Source organism: Gorilla gorilla, chromosome 21 (genome assembly GCF_029281585.2).
Source record: "Gorilla gorilla gorilla isolate KB3781 chromosome 21, NHGRI_mGorGor1-v2.1_pri, whole genome shotgun sequence".
In the NCBI taxonomy this organism is placed as follows: Eukaryota; Metazoa; Chordata; class Mammalia; order Primates; family Hominidae; genus Gorilla; species Gorilla gorilla.
Genome location: NC_073245.2, coordinates 63,721,294 through 63,736,852, shown reverse-complemented (window position 1 = coordinate 63,736,852; position 15,559 = coordinate 63,721,294). Strand labels below are relative to the sequence as shown.

The following is a 15,559-nucleotide window of genomic DNA, read 5'->3' as shown; positions in this document are numbered from 1 at the left end:
GTAGGTAGGAAAGCCAGTCTTCAACTTTCTGGTTCTATGAAATCCTTTCTTCTTTTGGTTCCCATAACCCACCCTCTCTTGCAATACCAAGCTGAGCTACCAATTGGCCACTCTAGTTCTCACTAATAATTTTCTGTCATTTTTATTTACTTCTTTGTTCTGTTTCCCTAGACCAGTGCCTAGTAGGTCCATAAATATTTATTGACTACTTACTGTATAATCCATAGGGAGGTAGTCAGTAAATACATGTTAGCAATTAGTCCGTAACATGTGCTGGCAGAGTATTGTAAAATACATTGTTACTAATGACAGTATACCCTTAGACAGTGTATACTGACTAAGCCAGAGTCTCCAATGACAGGGAGAGTGAGTTGGTGAGAAAAACACTTCGTGGGCTGGTACTTATTTGCAAGGCTAATTTATTTACTTTGGAGATGCCTTTTATGTACTGTCTTAGGGATCAAGGGTAAGTTCTCCGATGCTAGCAGAAACAACATGAACAAACTACCAGAGGCAGCTCTTTGGAAGGTAGAGTGATTTGCTAGGAGTGCAGGTGCCTTATGTTTATTTGCATGCCAGCTGGTCAGAGCTGCAATCTCACTTTTGCACAGACTGGCACTCTTGTGTTTCCAGTCTTCTGTTTCCACTAGGGCTTCAGCATTGCCGAGGAGATCTTTCCAGCTTCCCCCACTGCTCCTTTCCTTATCATCAGGAAGACTGACCTGACCCTTCTCCAGTCTCCCAGCCTCTGAATGCTGCCCCCACCCCTTCCCACTCCATGTAGATAACCCCACCTCCCACTTCTCTGGAGTATGGAAGAGGTCAGAGGGATCACCCCCGTCTTCCCCAACAACAAGCCTACCCATGATAGACAGCAGCTGCAAGGGCCTGCCCTCCCTTCTCCACTTGGCACGGAGCAGTTCCCCTCTCCTCCTGCTCAGCCTCATTCCCGCCTGAGCCCAGCCTCCTCGGTGTTGTCAGCTTCAACTCCACTTTCCCTGCAGGGGTAGAGCTGGCGCCTGCTTCCGTCTTATGTTAGTTTCCTAGGCTGTCATAATCAATTACTGCAAACCAGGTGGCTTGAAACAACAGAAATGTATTCTCTCACTGTTCTGGAGGCCAGAAGTCTGAAATCAAGGTGTCAGCAGGGTTGGTTCCTGCTGGAGACTCAGGGGAGAAACCGCCGGTGCCATCCCCGCCAGCTTTTGGTGCCTGCTGGTCTCCCTGGCCTTCCTTGGCTTGTGGCTGCATTGCTCCAGTCTCTGCCTCTGTGTGCACATGGCCTTCTCTGGGTCTCTGTGTGTATCTTTTTCTGTTGCTTACGAGGATGCACTTATTGGGTTTAGACCTAATCCAGGGTGATCTCATCTCCATTCTTACCTTAATTATATATGTGAAGACCCTGGTTCCAAATAAGGTACGTTCTGAGGTTGTGGGTGGATGTGAAGTTTGCAGGGAGGAGGAGTCGGGTAGGGGGTACTATGTGTAACCCACTACACTTCCTCAACTGCATTTGTTGGCTTCCCTTCCTGCCTGCTCCTCAGTTCCCAAATGCATTGGGATCTTTCTCTGACATTTTGGCTTTTGCACACTGTCACCTCCACCCAGAGCATCTCAAACTTGACTGTATGTTAGAATTACCCGGGAGTTGTATTAAAAAATACTGATGCCCAGCCAAGCTCGGTGGCTCACGTCTATAATCTCAGTGCTTTGAGAGGCTGAGGCCGGACGATCGCTTGAGCTCAGGAGTTGGAGACCAGCCTGACCAACATGGTGAAAACCCATCTCTACAAAAACAATTAGCCAGGCATGCTGGTGCATGCCTGTAGTCTCAGCTACTTGGGGGCCTGAGGTGGGCAGATTGCTTGGACCCACGAGGTTGAGGCTGCAGTGAGCCAAGATTGCACCACTGCACTCCAGCTTGGGTGACAAAGTTAGATGCCGTTTCAGGGAAAAAAAAAAAAAAAAAATACTGATGTCCTGGTCCCATCCTGGAGACTCTGATTTGGTTGTCAGGATGTGGCCTGGGCATGGAGGCTTTCCGAGGTCTCCCAGTGATTCTGATGTGGGGCGGACTTTGAGAGGTGCATATCTGGAGCCCACCCCTCCCCATCCTTCAGTGGCTTGGCTAACCCCTCCTCATCCAAGGCCCCTGTTTAGATGGCTCCTCAAGGAGGAAGCATTCCCTGACCCCACACGGTACGGGGTGCCCCCCTTTGTGCTATGACAGCCCAATTTACTTGTCAGTCTCTGTCCTATAAAGACGGAACCAGGCAGTGTTTGCCGGGGCTCAGCACATGGTGACGGTCTCCAGGCTGTATTTCCACACTGCCCAGTGGGGGAGAAAAAGGCTGCAATGAGACGGGAGATGTCCACAGGCACACACCTGGTCCTGTGAGAACTTAACAGAACCTCTCCAGCCATGTCTCCAGGCAGCTCTGCCCAAGCCACCGTGGCTTTCTCCCTGCCCAGCAGATGGGCCTCTCTGCTCCGTGTATTTCAGAAAACACGTAAAGCAATTTCACACAAAGCCCTGCCAACTCAGGGCACAGAATGTAAATTCACTTTGCTCATTTTGCAGGGCTTGGGAGTGGGTATGGGGTGTGGGTTAGAAAATGGATTTTCTCACATGCTCTTTTCCCTCTCTGCCTCTCTTTGTGACATATATATATATTTTTATGGAGGTATAATTAAGATAAAGTAGATTGCATAGATTGTAGGTGTTCAGTGATTTTTGACAATCGCATATACCCACGTAACCACCACTCAAGACAGAGCACTTTCTTCACTCTTGAACGTTCCCCATGTCCCTTCAGCCAAGGCCGCCTCCTCAAGCCCACACACGGAGGCAGCGCTGTTCTGATTTCTATCACGGTTGATTAATCTTCCCTGTTCTAGAACTTTATAGAATGGAATTAATACAGTGTGTACCCTTCTGGGTCTGGCTGTTTTTGCTCAGCATGTTATTTTTGAGATCTGTCACTGCTATGGTGTTATTCAGTAATGCATTCCTAATTATTGCTGAGCACTACTATTCAATTGCATGAATATAACAATTGTTTATTTACCACTGATAGAAATTTGGTCTGTTCCCGGGGCTTAGGTTTATGGATAAGGCTGCTATGAACATTCCTACTCAAGTCCTTCTGTGAGCAAATGCTTTCATTTCTCTTGGGTAAATGACCTAGGAATGGACTTGGTTGTGTATGTTTTTATTTATGTATTTTCAACATCATATTCCACTCTGAACAAGGATGTATGAGAGTTCCAGTTACTCTACATCCTCACCAATATTTGGTATTGTCAGTCTTTTAAATTTTAACCCTTCTAATGAGAGTAAAATGGGATCTCATTGTGGTTTTAATGTGCATTTCCCTAATGACTAATGATTCAGGTGCTTGTTGGCTATCTATGTATCTTCTATTTTTTTATTTTTTTGAGATGGAGTCTCACTCTTTTCCCCCAGGCTGGAGTGCAATGGCATGATCTCGGCTCACTGCAACCTCTGCCTCCCAGCTTCAAGTGATTCTCCTGCCTCAGCCTCCGGAGTAGCTGGGATTACAGGCGCCCACCACCATGCCCGGCTAATTTTTGTATTTTTAGTAGAGATGGGGTTTCACCATGTTGGCCAGCCTGGTCTCGAACTCCTGACCTCAGGTGATCCACCTGCCTCCACCTCCCAAACTGTTGGGATTACAGGCGTGAGCCACCGTGTCTGGCCTATGTATCTTCTTTGGTAAATTGTCTGTTCAAATATTTGCCCATTTTTAACTGGGTTATTCATATTTTTATTGTTAATATGCATCAGTTCTTTATATATTCTGGACATAAGTCCTTTGTCAGATTTGTGTATATTTTTCCCTGTCTGTGGCTTACCTGTTTATTTTCAGGTAATGTCTTCTGTCTTTTTTTTTTTTTTTCTGAGACTAAGTCTCGCTCTTGTTGCTCAGGCTGGAGTGCAATGGCACAGTCTTGGCTCACTGTGACCTCTACCTCCCGGGTTGAAGCGATTCTCCTGCCTCAGCCTCCCGAGTAGCTGGGATTACAGGCAACTGCCACCATGCCCAGCTAATTCTTGTATTTTTAGTAGAGATGGGGTTTCACCATGTTGACCAGGCTGGTCTTGAACTCCTGACCTCAGGCGATCTGCCCGCCTCGGCCTCCCGAACTGCTGGGATTACAGATGTGAGCCACTGCGCCCAGCCCAGGTAGTGTCTTTTTTATGAACATTCATATTTTATTTTGATGAAGCCAAATTTGTCATTTTCTTTTCTTCTGGGATTAGTGCTTTTTGCATTCCTCCAGGAAATCTCTGCCTATCTGAAGGTAGCAAAGACATTCTGTCACATTTTCTTCTGGAAGCTTTTCGGTTCTGGTTTCATGTTTGGGGCTCTGATCCGTGCAGGTTGGTTTTTGTGTATTGTGTGGGGTAGGGTCCAGCTCCATTGTTTTCCCTATGGAAATTCAGCTATTTCTGATGCCTTTTTTTTTTTTCTAAAAGCAAAAGATTAGACAACCTACGACCCCGATGCTTCTTGCACACCTTCCGTTTTATCCCTCACTTTACTCTCCTGGGTCTAGTTGGGGGTTGGGTGCTAATGCAGCATTGCTTCAGGAAACCCTTAGAATTAGGGAGGGAGGCCCGGGCCAGGTGTGGTGGCTCATGCCTGGAATCTCAGCACCTTGGGGGGCTGAAGTGGGCGGATCACTTGAGGTCAGGAGTTCGAGACCAGCCTGGCCAACATGGCGAAACCCCGTCTCTACTAAAAATACAAAAGTTAGCCAGGTGTGGTGGTGCACACCTGTAACCCCAGCTACTCTGGAGGCTGAGGCAGGAGAATCACTTGAACCCGGGAGGCGGAGGTTGCAGTGAGCCGAGATCGCACCACTGCACTCCAGCCTGGGCGACAGAGTGAGACTCCATCTCAAAACAAACAAAAGAATTAGGGAGGCCTGAATGGCATGTTGACTGTGCTTCGCTTTGTGAATCAGAAATGCTCATCTTGTTCAGCTGCTCCTGCCGGAAGCTGAAATGACTCACATCATTATCGTGGGCTTCCCAATATTTATTCTTTCAACTAAAAATACATTTGGCATGTGATATATACTGTTCTGGGCGCTAGAGATACAGCACTGAACAAAACAAAGTCCCTGCCCTCACAAAGGTTACATTCTAGTGGGGAAGACAGACAGTAAACAAGCAAAGACAGCATTTGAGAGCCAAGTGTCATGATGAAAATAACAAGGACCACGGGTTGGTGGCTTGGGAGTGCGGGAACAGCAACATCACCATCTTGGCTAGGCTGGTTAAATATGTGTCTGTCATGCCGATCAGGGAAGGCCCCTGTGAGGATGGAGCTTATTCACCAGGACCTGAGTGATTGGTCCACGGGGAAGTATAGCCAGTACAAAGGCCCTGAGGCAGGGATAAGCTCAGGGTCTCCAGGGAGGAGAATGGTACCCAGGGGGACTGTGTGGAGTGTTATAGGTGGGGTGAGGGGTCGGAGGTGAGGTCTGAGCCCAAGCTGGGGGATTCGGATTTTATTCTAATTAGGATGGGAAGCCATGGGTTCCAAGTAGGAGGTTGACATGATGTGATTTCTATATATATAGTTTTTTGAGACGGATTCTCACTCTGTCACCCAGGCTGGAGTGCAGTGGTGCAATCTTGGCTCACTGCAGCCTCTGTCTCCCAGGTTCAAGTGATTCTCGTTCCTCAACCTCCTGAGTAGCTGGGACTACAGGAGGCCACCACCAAGCCTGGCTAATTTTTTTATTTTTAGTAGAGACGGGGTTTCACCATGTTGGCCAGGCTGGTCTCAAACTCCTGACCTCAGGTGATCCACCTGCCTTGGCCTCCCAAAGTGCTAGGATTACAGGCCTGAGCCACCACGCCCAGCTGTGATTTCTATTTTAATATTCATTTAGCACACAGCCTAGCACATAGTAGGTGCTAATCAATACTTGAAGGCAGAATGAAGGAAGAAAGAAGATGAGAGGGACAGGACAGGGAAGAGGTGTAGAGAAATGAAGTTATTAATCACCTGCTGTGTGTCAAGTACGTTCTGTATTGTGGCTGAATCAGTATGAGAAGAGGCTGGAAAAACTGTAGCATGGAGAAGTGAGCTTGCCTGCGGCCATCCAGCTAGTGAGGGGCAAGCCAGTGGTAACATTGCATCCCACTGAGCCTCGGGGCATCAAGGCTTTTAACTACATATTGAGTGATAGATTAATTTGGGCCAGAAACCCAAAGGGTGGCATCATCTCATTATAAATCAGAGACCAGCTCAAGGGCCTCCAGGGGGCTGTGGGCACCTGCCCACCCCACTCCTCATCCCCCCACCCCCCGGCACTAGATTGTCTCCTTCAAGATCCTGTAGTGGTAAATCTTGGATGAAACTGGAGCATTGGGCAGAGAGCAGGTTGGCCAGGCCTTTGTCAGCCTCTGCTCTCCAAGGCAAGTGACCAAGAAGCCCTATTTCAGAAGTGCCAGAAAGCTGCATGATGGGGAGAAGCAGTTTAGAGTGGCGGTTAGGAATGTGGGCTTTGGAGCAGGTAGCTTGGGTTCAAATCCTGCCTCTGCCACTTACTGGCTGCTTAGTCCTGGGGCGATTACTTAAACACTCTGTGCCTTGCTTTCCCTATCTGTAAAATGGGGAGAATAATAGTACCTCCCTCAGGGTGGCGGTTAAATGCGTGTGTCTCACACAGTAAGTGCCAGACGTGATCCCACAGGGTAACTCAAGTGCCTCCTTTGTGGTGGCCCAGTGTGGACGGATCTCATTGTCTTGCCTGCAGCCCTCCCGTAGTTCTGTAAAGCAGGCTTTACATACCTCTGGCTGCCACCCTGTCACTGCAGGAGTCTGAAACCCAGGCAGCAGTAGGCCGGTGTGAGAGTCGAGCAGACAGCCTGCAACATACCCTGCTGCTGGGAAGGAACCCCAATAGTTATCTGGCCCAGTGGGGTGGGCCAGCTGATGAGTGAGTGGAGGAAAGTTGTTTTTTTTGGAGAGCCCAGGATTGGGGTGGCTTCTGTGCTGATTGAAATAGTTACCTACCCGGCCCTTTACTGGGCTAGTTATGAGGGAGTTGGGAAGGCAGAGTGCCCTTCTGAACACCTACGATATGCCCACAGATGCACTGAGGTTAACTCATTTCCATCCTCATCATAACCTCAGAAGGCCCATCTTAAACATTTGCTCAGTTCATTTGTTCAGAAGCATTTGATAATATGCCAGTGATGGAGGCACAGAAAAGCACCCTTGCAGGGTGTGGGCACCTGCAGGCTGAGGCTCCGAAGGATGAGTGACTTGCTGCAGTCCCACGGCTGGCAAGGCAGGGGCAGAGCTGGGGTTAAAGCCATCTTCTTTTCTCTGTCCAGGCTGCCTGGGTTCCTCAGTGATCCAGAGCTCATCAGGTTTTGGACTGATGAGCTCTGGATCACTGAGAATATTCCCACTGGATCTGGGAATATTCTGAAGAGGGTGCCTGTTAGTACATTGGAATGGTAGAGTAATGATCTGATGGGAGGAGAGACAGCAGCTCCTACTCTCCCTGATGTCCTGTGGAGTGGATGAGATAGGAAAGTCTCACAGGAGGGGCCGTGCTGCTGCATTTCTCCATATGAGAAAGCTGAAGCTGAGGCCCCCCCCCACCGAGGCCCACAGCTAGAACTTTGTCACTCACTGTGTGTCTCATGCATTTGCACACATCATACCCTACTCCCTTGCTGTGGACCTTAGTGGCTCCCTCAAAGAGGTGAGCCCCACACTAAGGGAGATTTTGGTTCCCTTCCACTCTCCCACTTCCCAGGGAACAGCCAGAGTGGAGGCTGAGGGGCCTGTCTGCTGGCCCCGCTCACAGCCTCTCCCGGGAGATGCCTGAGTCGGCAGCACATTCTGGGCCAAGCCAGGCCCAGCCAGACCAGGCTCACGGCCAAGGATGGGGCCTGATACAGAGACAAGAAGGGCTGACAGCAGCTGGAGCACCGAGGCCAGGGTTGCTCAGTGCTCGGGCCAGAACGATGACCAATGGGAGGAACCTTCTTGCCTGGGCTGGCCGGTGTCTTTCCCACGAAGTCCTCCGTTTCACTGCAGAGGGTCCCATGGGGTAGTGGAATCCCACAGTGTAGGTCCAAATTCTGCCTGTCCATTCGCTGTGAGCTCCCAAGCTTATTCCTTCTCCTCTGGGAGGATCAATGTCTTCTACTCTAAAACGGGAGTGATTCCTGCTTTGTGGTCTCATGAAGTTTAGCAATAAAAATAAACACAACTAACATTCACTGAGTCCTGATGAGATGCCACGCAGGCCCGTGGATTAGCTCATTTAATCTGCAGGCAGCCCAGTGAGGTTAGTGCTGTGATATTCCCATTTTATAGATGAAAAACAGAGGCAAAGAAATTAAGTGTCTTGCTCAAAGTCCCAAAATTAGAATGTTACTTTTACGTGTGAACCCTAAATTGCTTCTTGGTGTGGGTGTTTTATAGTATTTTAAAAAATGTGTATATGTTGTGCCTGCAATCTGTAGTCTTTATAGCATTTGTAATTGTCTGCTATTTATTTTTAGTTTTTTGAGACAGAGTCTAGCTCTGTCATCCAGGCTGGAGTGCAGTGGCGCGATCTCGACTCACTGCAACCTCTGCCTCCTGGGTTCAAGCAGTTCTCCTGCCTCAGCCTCCCGAGTAGCTGGGATTACAGGTGCGTGCCATCATGCCCAGCTATTTTTTTTTTTTTTGTATTATTAGCAGAGATGGGGTTTCATCATGTTGGCCAGGCTGGTCTCAAACTCCTGACCTCAGGTGATCTGCCAGCCTCAGCCTCCCAAAGTGCTGGGATTACAGGCATAAGTCACTCTGCCCGGCCTGTTATTTTTTAAATTTAAATTTATTTTTATTGTTGAAACAGAGTCTTGCTCTGTCACCCAGGCTGGAGGGCAGTGGTGCAATCTCAACTCACTGCAACCGCCACCTCCCAGGTCAAGCAATTCTCTTGCCTCAGCCTCCCAAGTAGCTGGGATTACAAGCATGCACCACGCCCAGCTAACTTTTTTTGTAGTTTTAGCAGAGATGGGGTTTCACCATGTTGGCCAGGCTGGTCTCGAACTTCTGACCTCAAGTGATCTGCCCACCTTGGCCTCCCAAAGTGCTGGGATTACAGGGGTGAGCCACCACACCCAGCCTGTCTGCTGTTATTAACAGAAACTGCCCTCTCTGTAGGAGCGAATTTCTCTAACCAGTCTCTCCTGAGGTTCTTGGATAGATCGTAATTCTTGGCCACCCAGCTTGACGGCGAATTTCAGATAGTCAGGCAATAACTTCCCATTTCCAGGCCTACTTGGGCGATGTGGGGGAACCCTGTGCCGGTGTAAGTTTTCTTCGCTGAACCTCTGCGGTGGCTGCTGCTGTGCTGCTGGTGGGCACAGTTGCAAGACAAAGTAAACACCCAAACTGGTTAAACCAACAGCGTCCTGTTGATTCAGAGCTCGTAAAATACAAGAGCCCCCCGAGCCACTTTATGACGTGCCAGAATCCAGGGGCAGGAGGGAAGCCTGGGGAAGTCACTTTGCAGGGGCCACCTTGAAGCTTAAGCTGGAGCAGAGGTCAAGACTTCACCTGCAGGCCTGAGCCAGGCCCTCAAAGATGACTTTAAAAGCAAGGTGCCTGGTTTGGTTGGAAAACTGCAGGCTGTGCGGTTTGGATTGTCTGCAATCTCAGAAATGAATGGGAGAAAGGGGGGCTGATGAGGAGGGGGGGTGCAAGCCTGGGAGGCCCACTGGGCTTCCTTAGAGCCTCCCACCCACCCTGGACCTGTCACCCCAATTAGCAGCCATAGGTGGTGGAGGTTGCATCAGAGAGCAATGGAGAAGTAGAGCTCAGGAGGGTAATTTGGGCTGCTGTGCACTGGCTTCAGTTCCTCTTTCGAAAGCTAATTGCTTTGCCTCTGGGTTCTCTGAGGACTGGGGCCTGCCCTGGAGGAGTTCCCCGTCCTCAGGTGGCCTCTTAAGTGTGGAACTTGGCTCTTAAGCAAACGTGCGTGACAAGTCACCCGGAAAGATTGTTAAAATGCAAATGTCTGGCCTCTGCTCAAGAGATTGGGGCACAGAGGGTGAGGGATGTGGCCTGGGTATCTGCATTTTTATCTAGCACCTTCTGACCCTGCGTTGCTGGGGGAAGATTCTGCTACAGGTGACCTGAGAGCCACACTTTGAGAAACACTGGCAACTGGGGTCAAGAAACCTGGGCCAGGCGTAGTGGCTCATGCCTATGATCCCAGCACTTTGGGAGGGCGAGGCGTGTGGATCGCCTGAGCTCAGGTGTTTGAGATCAGCCTAGGCAACATGGCAACATCCAGTCTCTATTAAAAAAAAAAAAAAAAAAAAAAAAGAAGAAACCTGGGTTATGGCTCAGGATTCACCGAGAACAGCAGTGACCACAGAGGTGACCTGTGTACACACATGCATATGTTTGGTACATATATGGTAAAATATATAAGACAACAACGTCTATGGCTGGCACATACAGCCTCTCAGAAGCTGCAGCTTTTAGTGTTGCTAACCTTGCTGACCCGTGTTTATTAAGGCAGACACGCTTTTGATGAACTCGTTTAATCCTCATAATGGCCTGTGAAGTGGGACTGTTAACAGCCCCATTTTACAGATGGGGAGACTGAGGCTCAGAGCTGTGAAAACCCCTACAAGGATCACCCAGGGGGGTGTCCAACACTGTAGCCTTAACCAAGAGCACGTGCTGCCCTTCACTGAAGCTGAGCTCTGAGCATCTGTCCTCTCCTCTCTAGATGGGAGTGATAGTGTCTTCTTTGCTTGCAGGGCTATGATTTAAGGGTTTAAACAAATAAAGTGTTTTGAAAATAACTTAGCAAGAAAAAGAGGGGCATTTTTGAAAGTCAACGATAGCAAAGACCATCATGTCTTGAGTTGCTACTGTGTGCTAAGCATGGGCTGTTTTGTCTTATATAGGATATTTTCTCCTATTGTGGTAAAATACACATAAAATTTACCATTTTAGCTATTTTCAAGTATACAATTCAGTGCATGAAGTACATTCACAATATTGTGCAACTACCACTACTCTGTAGTTACAGAACTTTTTTTTGTTTGTTTTGTTTTTTTGTTTGTTTTTTTTGAGATGAAGTCTTGCTTTGTTGCCCAGCCTGGAGTGTAGTAGCGTGATCTCGGCTCACTGCAACCTCCGCCTCCTGGGTTCAAGCGATTCTCCCACCTCAGCCACCCAAGTAGCCGGGATTACATGTACATGCTACCAGGCCCGGCCAATTTTTGTATTTTTTAGTAGAGATGGGGTTTAACCATATTGGTCAGGCTGGTCTCGAACTTCTGACCTCAGGTGATCCACCTGCCTCCCAAAGTGCTGGGATTACAGGCCTGAGCCACTGTGCCCAGCCAAACTTTATCATTTTTGCTGAGGAAACTGAGGCACAGAGAGCTGCTACTCGAAGGCCACACAGCTAGTAAACTATGAAGACAGAACTTGAACCTGGACAGGGTGACATTAGGCTGAGAAAACCCCATCTGGCCTGCAGAACTTTTTTTTATCACCAGAAAAAGAAACGCCTCACATATTAGCAGGCACTGCCCAATTTCCACCCCCAGTGAGCCCCGATCTGCTCTCCGTCTCTCTGCGTTTGCCTGTTCTGGCCGATTGACATAAATGGGATCCTATGCCATTTGTCCTTTTGTGTCTGGCTCCTTTCACTTCACTTAATGGTTTCAAGGTCCACCCATGTCATGGCATGGAACCAGCACTTCATTCCTTTTCATGGCTGAGTAATATTCTGCATGGATAGACCACGCTTTGTTTATCTGTGTATCCATGCATGACCATTTGGGTTGATATTTGATATTTTACCATCTATGTACTGACTGTGTCCATATAGTCATATGCAGGGTCTTGTACTGCTTGAAGCAGACCCATGAGGGCAGGTACTGTTATGACCTTACAGAGGAGGCATCTGTGACTTAGGTGAAGTGACTTGCCCAGGGTCACAGAGCAGGGATGGCAGATGCAGGACTCAAAACCATGGCTTTCTGACCCCGGAGCCCAAGCAGCAGTTAATGATGTATTCTCTTGCAGCTCCCAGGGCCCTATATTACCCTGCAGTGATGATACCACAGATAAAACCTGGCTGTGGCCTCTTGGAATCATTTGAAGATTTTTTTTTTGTTTTTGAGAGGAGTCTCGCTCTGTCGCCAGGCTGGAGTGCAGTGGCGTGATCTCTGCTCACTGTAACCTCCGTCTCCCCGGTTCAAGCAATTCTCCTGCCTCAGCCTCCCGAGTAGCTGGGACTACAGACACATGACACCACCATGCCCAGATAATTTCTTTTTTTTTTTTTTGGAGTTTTAGTAGAGACGGGGTTTCACCATGTTGGCCAGGATGATCTTGATTTCCTGACCTTGTGATCCGCCTGCCTCGGCCTCCCAAAGTGCTAGGATTACAGGCGTGAGCCACCACACCTGGCTTGAAGATTTTTTTTTTTTTTTTTTTTTAAGATAAAAACAATGCTGGGGTCCTGACCCTCAGACCATTTAAGTCAGAATCTCTAGAACAGCTGTTCTCAACCAGGGATGATTTTGCACCCCTCTTCCCCAGGGGATATCCAGCCTTGTCTGGAGACAATCTTGGTTGTCACAACTGGGGGGTAGGGTGCTCCTGGCATCTGATAGGTAGAACCCAGGGATGCTGCTAAACATTGTACAATGCCCAGGACACCCCCTGCCTGCTGACAACAAAGAATTATCCAGCTCCAAATGGCAATAGTGTCAAGGCTGAGAAACCTTGCTTTAGAATTGGGCCCTGGGCTAGACACAGTGGCTCATGCCTATAATCCCAACACTTTGGGAGGCCGAGGCAGGCAGATTGCTTGAGCCCAGGAGTTCAAGACAAGCCTGAGTAACATGGCAAAACCCTGCCTCTACAAAAATAAGCAGGATATGGTGGCACACACCTGTAATGCCAGCTACTCGGGAGGCTGAGGTGGGAGGATCACTTGAGCCCAGGAGGCAGAGGCTGCAGTGAGCCATGATGCCACCACTGTACTCCTGCCTGGGTGACAGAGCGAGACCATGTCTCAAAAAAAAAAAAAAAAAAAAAAGAGACGAGGAGGGCCTGGGTGTTAGTATTTTTAACTTCCCATTCCCATTCTAATTGGCCATGGCTAAACAGAGCTTCTCAAACTTGATAGTGCACGAGAATCACATGGGCTCCTTGTAAAACTGCAGACCTGGGCTGGGCAGGTCTGGGGTGGGGCCTGAGGTGTACTGCATGTCTAACAAGCTCTTCAGTGATGCCAACGCCCCTGGCCCGCACTTGGAGTTGTAGTAGTACTAGAATATAGCTGAAGGCGTCCAGGCAGCTGGACTAGACTCTCACTGTTTTCTCTTTTTTCTGTCTCTTTAAATTTTCATTAAAAAAAAAAGTTTTCCTTCAGGTAGGGAGGTAGGAAATGCAGACTTGGCAAAGGTTGAATCTGTTGGTTGCTGAGACTATGAGGCTTTGAAGGGAGAAGCAACGAGGCTGCCGCAGGAAAGAGAGGAGCTGTGTTCACAGCAGCGTGCAGTGATTCACAGCCCAACTGTCCGTGCCAGCCTCCCGCCCAGCACTGAGAGCTTGCAGCCCCTTCCAGTCCCCAGGCCTCCTGGCTGCAAGCCTTGGGCTGGCTTGCCCAGTAGCGATGACTCAGGCTTTCCACCTGTAAAATGGGTGGGATGCTCTTGCCACTGCACCACCCATCCCCGGGGCCAAAAGCCCCTAGCTGCTCCCCAGTTTCATCAAAGGCAGATCTTCAAAGCCTGAACCTGCAGCTGCTGTTCTTGCTGCTAATAAATCTCATTTGTGGCAGCTCAATTAGGAAGTCATCACAAAACTTTGATATTGAAAGAAAGGATTAATAACCCAGCCCATGTGGGAGAGATTAGCAGCTTCTGCAGAGAGGTCTTTGTAATCTATCCTTGTAGCCGGCAGCCCCTGGGGCAGCGCTGGCAGGCGGGTCTCTGGGAACAGAGGGTGCATGGGCTGAGCTGGGGTTGGGAAAAGCCATCAGGGGATTGGTTTGAGTCACTGCTGGGTGGCACTCTCAAGGTGGAGTGTCTGGAAGCCTCTGGCTGGTGCATGGCGACTCCTGAAATGTTGCCAAGTGCATTGTTGCTCCATTGAGTGGCCCCAGCAGATGCAGGGGGATGCCAGTGGCCTGGAGGCCCAGGCAAGGCAGGAGGGAAGGGTTAGAATTGGGCCGTGGGCCTCACGCGGTTGCTGCCCAGGCTCGCTGATGGGGAGGTCCGCAGGCTCCTGCCATGGAAGGGGCTGGCCCTCTGCCCAGTTCTCTGGGCTTGGGGAGGAATGCCAAGAGCTCAGACTGACTCACCCCAGGGGGCGGGCCTGGCCTCTTGGCCCACGCTGGAAGGAGAGAGGCCTGAGGAGGTGGGGCCCTGGCTGTGGCTGGGATCTGTTTCTTGCCTGCCCTGGGAAGGTGGCTGGAGCAGGTTTTCATTCTTTTCTGCAGCCTGGCTTCTGGAATAGGTGGCTGGCTAGTTAACCTAAGAGACTGGGCTCTGGAGCTGGAGAAACCTGCTTTTGAGGGTTCAAATCTAAGCTTCACCATGGATCCTTGGCCAAGCGGTGACTTTACTCCTCTTAGCTTTGGTTTTCTCCCCAGTCAAATACGAATCATTTTAATACTTCCTTCCTCAGAGGGTTGCTATGAGCATTCAACTATAGCATTCTGGTTTAGTGCTCAGCACAGGCCTGTCCTGTTCCTCCATTTTTCATTTATTAAAATATAGATGAGGACATAGATGTAAATAGATGTATTGAGAATACATACTGGGAGATACAGACATATTCATATCCATTCATCCACCCACCCATCCACCCACCCATCCATCCACTCACCCACCCATCTGTCCACCCACCCACCCATACACACACCCACCCTTCCACCCATCCATCCACCCACCCACCTATCCATTCACCCATCCACCCATCCATTCATCCATCTACCCACCCACCCATCCACTCATCCGTCCATCTACACACCCACCCATCCACCCACCCACCCACCCATCCATTCATCCATCCACCCACCCACCCACCCATCCACTCATCCATCCATCCATCCATCCATCCACCCATCTATCCACCTACCCACACACCCACCCACCCATCCACTCATCTACCCATTCACTCATCCATCCATCCATCCATCCATCCATCCACCCACCCACCCACCCATCCATCCACCCACCCATCCATCCACCCACCCACCCACCCACCAACTAGTACGTTCTCCTCCTAGGTTCTTGGCACTATTCCCGGTCTAGGCTTACAGCAGTACACAAAGCAAAGCCCCTCCTTCCTGGGCTTATATGCTAGTAGGTTAAAGATGGAAGAAGATAAACCAATACAAGCTACATGTAATGTATCTGAAAGTGAAAAGCTCTATGGAGAAAAGCAAAGTAGGACAGGGAAAGCAAAGGTGACAGAGAATGAGAGAGAGGGACCGGGCTGGGTACTGCTGTTTTAACTCT

General features: G+C 49.4%; 1 protein-coding gene across 2 annotated transcripts in view; it reads left to right on the top strand.

Moving 5' to 3' along the window:
• NFATC2 (nuclear factor of activated T cells 2) overlaps positions 1-15,559 on the top strand; it is a 155,835-nt gene that overhangs the window by 72,253 nt on the left and 68,023 nt on the right. The gene's annotated exons all lie outside the window — the stretch shown is intronic.